This window comes from Malania oleifera, chromosome 4 (assembly GCF_029873635.1).
Source record: "Malania oleifera isolate guangnan ecotype guangnan chromosome 4, ASM2987363v1, whole genome shotgun sequence".
In the NCBI taxonomy this organism is placed as follows: Eukaryota; Viridiplantae; Streptophyta; class Magnoliopsida; order Santalales; family Ximeniaceae; genus Malania; species Malania oleifera.
This window is the reverse complement of record NC_080420.1, coordinates 15,006,018-15,014,613: the sequence shown is the minus strand read 5'-3', so window position 1 is coordinate 15,014,613 and position 8,596 is coordinate 15,006,018. Positions and strand designations below refer to the sequence as shown.

Below are 8,596 nucleotides of genomic sequence, written 5' to 3'. Positions count from 1 at the left end.
GATAATATTATGTAAAATTGGGAACTCTTTTTCTTTAATTTTTTTTCTAAGTGAGTTTTCTTTTTAACTCTTCAATAATAAGAACTGTGGTGGTAGTAGTACTAAATAAACAAATAATAACCAGAAAATTGAAAATTCTGGGTCTGTAAATCTGTCTTGGGTGGTCCCGAGTTGCACAGACGGCTGCGTTGTCCCTATACTTAATTAATTAGGCAAGAATGAATCTATTCACCCGTCCATTAAAGAAGAATAAAAAAAAAAAAATACTCTTAACAGCTAAGAATAGAAATCATTCCTTTATGATATCAAAGAATAAATTCGCGGTGGTGGGATGGTTCCAAAGGACCCCTCCTTCCCTATAAAACGGAAATACCACATATCATCTTCAACTACTAGAAAAGAGGAAAAAGATTAAAGGAGGATTGAAGAAGAAGAAGAAGAAGAAGAAGAATAAGTGAGCAACAGATCGAAGTAGCTAACCATTTCGAGCAAAGCAAATCATTGAGAAAAGGTATGCATGCACATGCATGTGATTAACATTAGTTCGAGTAGTATTATAGATACTCCTTTTCGAAGATATTTTCTTAATCTCTAATGGGTCAGTTCTTTTAACACATGGTGGAGGGTCTCATCCAAATTATTTTTGCTATAGATCATATGTTTAATTTTGCAGATGGGAATTTGGTTATACAATGTTATAAATCTTTCAAAGAAAGGTTTAGTGTTGGAGAAATCATCTAAAACTCGACATTTGAATGTCATCACCAACACCATTGATGAAGAATGCGGATATTGGGATGAAGATTGGATGTTTTATTTCGATCGCGGAAGGATACGTGTTAGAGTGTTCGACGATGGTGACTGGGGATTGATAATTCATATCAAGCGAGATGGCACACCAGATTTAATTGCAAAATGGGATATACAAAATAATTATACACGTATTAATTTTACTTTTGAACAAAGTAAAATTTGGTTTTACTCTTCAGATAAGCCTTTGAAGAAAGATGGAGAGCAGCATCAAGGATGGGCTCTACAAATTGAGAAAGATTGGAAGTGGGTTTCATATGATGTAAATGCATAAAAGCATAAGATGAGATCCAATGAGGTTCGTTATGTTTTTATCACTGTAATAAGTCTTCGCGGGTCGACTATATGCAAACATATAGATAAATAAAGCCATATGGGTTATTGTTATTAATCTAGTTTGTATCGGGATGGAAATTGAAGTGAAATAATGAAAATCATATCACCCTAATTGCGTTGATTAGATGTAAATGGGGAAAAAATCTAGAATAAATAGCTTATAATTCAAATCCTTTCAATCGTGAATTATTTGTCCCACCAATCATCTGAGATCAGTTAGTTGGAGATATAGTTGGTGTTTCCATATAATATATGTCTCACTAGGGATTTGAATCTATGTTCAAAAATTTTAGGGATGTAAGAATGCTTGAAAACAAAATAATCTTCAATTATTTGATAATATGGTTTATAATTGACAAATTAATTAATCCACATATATATAATTGTACCAATAAAACTAATCATCTTAATACAACAAAACAAAATGGCATTAAGAAACTAAGAAATTCTTCATTAAAAATATTTGTATACATATGCATGCGCACACGCATGCAATTGTTTATATTTAAGATGATTTTAGGCTTATTAAAGGTAGGGTTGCTATCTCTTATTTCCCTTTATATAGACGCCAACTTTGAAATAATTGTCGAACACCGACCTCCTCTTTATTAGGTAGGGTTGTTTGCTCCTAACGGCCCTTACAAAATTAGATATGCTCCTCCATCACCTCCTCCATCTAAATAGTCTTCCCTTTTCTCCTCTTTTGTGGCCCTTTTCGTATTCACCATCATCTCTCACCTTGGATCCTCGACAATCACGACTATATGGCCTTCACATTTCATTCCACCTCCATAGATATAGTAATCATTACTGCCAATTCAAGTAGGAACAACCCTCCAACTAAAGCATCTCAAACCTATGATCATTGTCTAGGGTGTTTGCTTAAGCCAATATAGAAGCTCCACCTTGAAACACCATTTTCTTCGGTCATTTCTCTAAGTCCAATTTAATCTTGATCCATTTACTTGCAAATTAGGTTGAGTGGGCTTTGCTAGCACTACTTTTTGAAGATTGTTTTCTATTCCAATTTTGAATAAATTATAACAAATTTGACCAAAGAATTAAAAAATTCATTAAGAAAAAATGTTGAATTTTTTTTTAAAAAAATCTATCGTGTTGAACTACTCAAAATCTTACCTCATTCAGCTGGGATTTTCTTCTTATTTCTTTCAATTACTTCAACCTATGATTTACTCAAATTAATTTCAATAGAAAACTAAAAATAGTTGAAATATAATCAAATTTGTCTTGGTTCTGTGGCCATCCCTTGAATGAGAAATCGACAAATTCTGTAACGAATCCATCCCAATATCACAAGGATGGGAATAGGAAAATATACTAAATAAAAGCGTATATACCTTTCCGCATAGAATTCATTGATGTGGTTACTCATCTGGGTTCTTGACCATGTATGCATGGGGTGGCGAATTTATCACCACATTTCTTTAATTGTGACTTAATGGATAAGAACAATGTATAACAATACGCTAAAGCTAGGAACAGCTATCTTCGTTTATATAGCGTTATAAGCAAATCCTACCCACCAAGTTTAGTCGGGGTTCTTGAAAAGAAGGCTCACATTTAATGAGTGATCTAAGATTTGTGGCCGGTGGGAGCTAAAGACCATCATGCATGCTGTCTTTTTAAAACTTTTGTTTCATAATATTAATTTTTGACAATTGTACTTTAGACATAGCATTGTAGTGTTAAGTGAAAAAGAAAAAAAAAATCTAGCTTTTTCACTGTATTGCAGTTCCCTCTCTCTCTACTTGAAAAACAAAGTCTTAAGAAGAATATTTTTTCGTCCTTAATTTCTCAATGAATTTGTATTGTTCATAGAGATGGGTCAAAGATATATCTCCTATAACCAAGCTATTGTTCCAACAATCAAGCTACATGCATAATGAATCTATCAACACCTATTGGATAGCTACATTGTCTCCAAAACATGAAAGAATCACAAAGTTAATTACAAGGATCAACCCAAAATTTCAACACTCCTCCTCAAGTTGGTGCATAGATATCACATATACCCAACTTGCCCAAAAACTTTGAAAACACTCGATTTGAAACTACTTTGGTGAGGATATCGACGAGTTGATCCTATGTTCGAACGTTAGGAAACTCCACGATTTGCTCATCCAACTTCTCTTTATTGAAAAATCTATTTATCTTTACATGCTTTGTACGATCATGTTGACCAAGTTATGGGTAATATCACATGTTGCTTTATTGTCACAATATAGTCGAATTAATTGTCTAGGCGGATAGCTCAAACCCCTAAAGAGAAGCTTTAGCCATAACACTTCACAAACTCCAAGTGGCATACCTCTAAATTCAGCTTATCCACTTGATCGTTAAACAACATTTCGCTTTTAGCTTTGCCATGTAACAAGATTACCACCTACAAAGGTGAAATATCGTGAAGTAGATTTCCTATCATCTACTGCTCCAACCTAATCAACATCAATATATGTATGTTTCCACACTTTGACAATCTATAGTTTTAGTAAAAAACTCCTTTTCTAGGAGCTAACTTCAGATATCTCAAAATATGTATAACAACATTCATATGTTGTTCTCCAAGATTATGCATAAATTGGCTGACAATATTCAATGCATAGGCAATGTTAGGCCTTGTATGTGCTAAGTACATCAATCTCCTTACAAGTCGATCTTTGGTATCAACCTTTATCAGCTGGTACCTAATTAGACTCAACACATGATTTCAAACCTTCTTTCACCGGTGTATCAGCTTGTTTAACAAATCTAAGGCATATTTCCTTCGAGAGACAAAAATCCCTTTATTAGATCGAGACACTTTAATTCCAAGGAAATTTTTAAGGGACTGAAGTCTTTCGTTTAGAATTCTTTGGAGAAGTAACTCTATAGTGTTTTCCTTTCTTTAGGATCATTTTCTTAGACTATCATGTTATCTACATATGCGATAAGTGCAGTGATTTTATCTTGTCATTTCTTCAGGAATAAAGTGTCGTATAAGTTGCTCTGATGGTAGCAAAACGTTATGATAGCCTTTGTGAACCTTCCAAACCATGCTTTTGGAGATTGTTTTAACATATACAATGATTTTTTTTAACTTGCACACCTATTGACTATGTATTTCTAGTATCATGCTTCCTGGTGGGAGATCCATTTGACTTTGTCAGACAACTTGCCATGTAGAAAGGCGTTCTTCACATATCAAATTTTTGTAATGGCCAATCCAAGTTTGCAACTAGAGACAACAATACTTGAACTCTGTTGATTTTAGCTATAGGTGCAAAATTATCTGTATAATCGATCCCATAGGTCTGGGTGTATCCTTTTGCAACCAATCTTGCTTTAAAGCATTCAATTGTACCATCTACTTTGTACTTAACAGTAAAAATCCACCGACATCCAACAAGTTTCTTTCCTGGTGGACAATCAACAAGTTCCAAAGTTTCATTCTTCTGCAAATATTTCATTCCTTCATTCGTAGCAACTTTACACCTTGCAGTAAACTAAGGCTTCCTGCACACTGTTAGGATTAGATACAGTAGATAATTGATTTACAAATGACTGACTTGATTCTAACAAATGATGGTTAGACATATAGTGACTTATAAGATATTTAACTTTACTAGAAGGATCGGATTCATATGTTGGTTTAGGAATACCTATGGTGTGACGCTGTGGTAGTTGTTTTCTAACTAGTTCATGAACATCCTTAGCAAACGATTGGTTTGGTGTATCAGTTGCCTGTGGTGCAATGTACTCGGACAAATGTGGAGCCATAACTTCAATTTCTGGGTGTGCATCACCACTTTGGTCCAAAGTTATACCACTTAAATCCAATTCACCCACTTCTTGATTGGTCGTGAAATTAGGAGTAGCTTCCCAAAAGGGGGGGGGGTGAATTGGCTTTTAAAACTTTCTTTTAACTTCTTTTAAGAATCCTTAACTTCTTTAAACACTTAACCAATTCTTTAACTTGTTTGTTTAATTTCACCAATCACACAACAACTTAATCTCTTTAATCAACCACACAGCTAATAAAACATTCAAACAATAAATCACAATCTCCAAACCAATACAACTACAATTTATTTATCAAATATAAATTCACTGCAGCATTATTAGATTGATGAAATCATTCAAGATTTAGCACTCTTGGAATACAAATACTATCCAATCAATCTCAAGTTTTATACCATTCAATCATAATATATCTTTTGTAGTCAGCCCTGGATATGAAATTGTAAGCCCTGTAGTTGAATTATAACTTATACTTCGCTGATATAGATTTGCTTCTTCAATATGTTTTTCAACAACACATTCACATTCTTACCAAATACTTAGAATTCAAATAAACTTTATGTTAATCTATCTTTGGGTGTTTAACCAAGTAACGTACTCCGGTATGGTTTCTGCAAAGAATAGTTCAACCAACGTACTCCCTTTCGGTTTTCACAACCCAAATCAAAATCAAACTTAAAGTTTACTTGATTTCCAAATATTCGTAGTTTATATGATTTTTAAATTTAAACCATCCATGCAATTTAAATATGCACTGAAAATAAAGAATAGGGAAAGAGATAGTGAGATGGAGATTTTTACGAGGTTCGGCTTCAACACAGCCTATGTCCTCGCCTTTGGCAAAACCACCAAAAGATTCACTAAACTTGTTCGGTTGATGGGTGGAACAAACCTTTACAACTCCTTGGTTAAGGCTAGAGCCCGCCTTCTCCAAACGATATTCCCTCGTTTGATCACTCCTTACATAGGCTAGAACCCGCCTCTCTAAGGAATATTCCCTTGCTTAGCCAACGATCCAAACACCTTGGAACGTCAATGAACTACAAGAAGCACAAGATAAAATCTGCGTACAAGTATACCCTCTCAAAGAGCAAGTTAGTACAATTTCAGCACTATATACTTCAATGTAAAATATCAATAGGAAATAGAATGAACCTCAAGTGTAGAATTCACCAATATCCTTCTTAGATGAGGATTAACAGTAGGAATTTAGAGGAGGAAGGATTAGAACTTCAGAATATCTCAGAAAAAAAATTTTTCAATAAGTGAGCAAGAGAACTTTGGAAGAACAAGAGTGCTTTCAGCTTCTCAAAACAGATTTTTCAATTCTTGGATGTATTTTGATTTGAAAAATCATGTATTTATAGGCTTTCAAACTTGTTTCCATGTTGCAAAAGTTTCCTTAGAGAGTTTCCCAAGTTGTTAGAAAAATTGGAGCTCAAAACGGCTATATTTTAAAATATTAGAATTTAAAAATTTGCCCGTTGAACAGTGTTTAGTTGCCTGAAGTATCGGGGTTAGTCGCCTGAAGATTTATAAAACTATGATTTTCAAAGTCAGTACATGTTTAGGCGCCTGAACTCACAGGGTCAGTCGCCTGAGGTTGTTCTATGTGCTGTTTAGGCGCCTGAAGTTCTGCCGTGAACAGTGTTCGGTTGGTTGACAACTTTGACCCTATTTCAGTATTTTGGACATAACTCTTCTTGTATAATTTCAAATTAGTTTTTCTTGGTTTCAAACGAAAGCTAAGATAAAATCCTATAACTTTCATGTTGAACACATTTTAAAATAAAGAGTTTTTGATAGAGAAAAATTCACCTCAATGCGAATGTATAAAAACTAACAGCATTTGGAAAAACTCTTTTTGGTGCTTTTCGTTCCAAAAATGATTCTAACCTTTTTAAAATAATTTTTGACCTTATAAAAAAATTTTCCAAGTATTTTAAAAGGTATCTAGGTCCAAGAAGTTAACCTAAGAGCTTCAAAATATTTCAAACGATATTTTAAACATTAAATCACTTACATGAGACTTCTAAGACATTAACATTCTAAGTTCATGAGTCTTCATGCTTTGTCCTTGGATTGAGTCCATCCTTTCTTCAAGCTTCCATATTCTTTAAACTTTCTCACTTTTCCTTTCTTTGGCTCTTTGGACTTTAATATGCCTTGGCTTTCAACAACTCATTCATGTCCTCATATTCTTCAAGGTTTCATATATCATCTTTAAATCCACGCTTTGACTCATTTAAGCTTCATTTGATCCTTGTGAGCACTTTCACCTTACTTTTTCATATATGAGCCCTGAAATAACATTACTCACATAAATACATTAAATTTCACTTGTTTGTTAGCATCAAACTAAGATAACAAGATTTTAAACCTTGTAAGGCCAACAGGCTGACCTAAGTTGTTGGTGTTCATCACCACTAGCATCAAAATTTATACCACTTGTATCCAAATTATCCACATCACGGTTTCCAAGTTTAGGGAATTTCTCATCTTTAGAAATGTGAACATTAGAGTCTAGAGTCAGAACTTCAACTTGGTACTCCCCTAGAAGTTTAGGCTCAAAGGAAAAATACATGGAGTCTTCATGAAAAACAACATCCAAAGTAATAAACATTATTTGAGTGGGAGGATGATATCATCGGTACCCCTTTTGTTGAGTAGCATGCCCAAGAAAGACACATTTCAATGCTCGAGGTGTCAACTTGTTGCGCTAATGCTTGTGAAGGTGTATGAATGCTACACAATGAAAGACATGAGGATGTAAGTTTGGAATAATTGGAGCAACAATTGCTTTAGAAAGAGCTTGGGATGGTGTGTGGAAATCAATAGTGCTCGAGGGCACTCGATTGATCACATATGTTGCAGAAGTAAGTGCTTCGCCCCAATAAGATGCAAATGATTCTAACCTTTTTAAAATAATTTTTGACCTTATAAAAATATTTTCCAAGTATTTTAAAAGGTATTTAGGTCCAAGAAGTTAACCTAAGAGCGTCAAAATATTTCAAACGATATTTTAAACATTAAAGCCCTTACATGAGACTTCTAAGACATTAGCATTCTAAGTTCTTGAGTCTTCATGCTTTGTCCTTGGATTGAGTCCATCTTTTCTTCAAGCTTCCATATTCTTTGAACTTTCTCACTTTGCCTTTCTTTGGCTCTTTGGATTTTAATATGCCTTGGCTTTCAACAACTCATTCATGTCCTCATATTCTTCAAGGTTTCATATATCATCTTTAAATCCATGTTTTGACTCATTTAAGCTTCATTTGATTCTTGTGAGCACTTTCACCTTACTTTTTCATATATGAGCCCTGAAATAACATTACTCATACAAATACATTAAATTTCACTTATTTGTTAGCATCAAAACAAGATAACAAGATTTTAAGCCTTGTAAGGCCAACAGGCCGACCTAAGTTGTCGGTGTTCATCACCACTAGCATCAAAATTTATACCACTTGTATCCAAGTTATCCACATCACGGTTGACATGTTTAGGGAGTTTCTCATCTTTAGAAATGTGAACATTATAGTCTAGAGTCAGAACTTCAACTTGGTACTCCCCTAGAAGTTTAGGCTCAGAGGAAAAATACATGGAGTCTTCATGAAAAACAACATCCAAAGTAATAAACATTATTTGAGTG

At 34.0% G+C, this 8,596-nt stretch overlaps 1 long non-coding RNA gene across 1 annotated transcript; it reads left to right on the top strand.

The window, feature by feature from the left end:
* Positions 1-391: 391 nt before the first annotated feature.
* Positions 392-1,201, top strand: LOC131152762 (uncharacterized). Its single transcript, XR_009136103.1, has 2 exons — positions 392-511; positions 674-1,201. It is a non-coding gene; the product is annotated as an uncharacterized LOC131152762 (long non-coding RNA).
* The last annotated feature ends 7,395 nt before the right edge of the window (positions 1,202-8,596 follow it).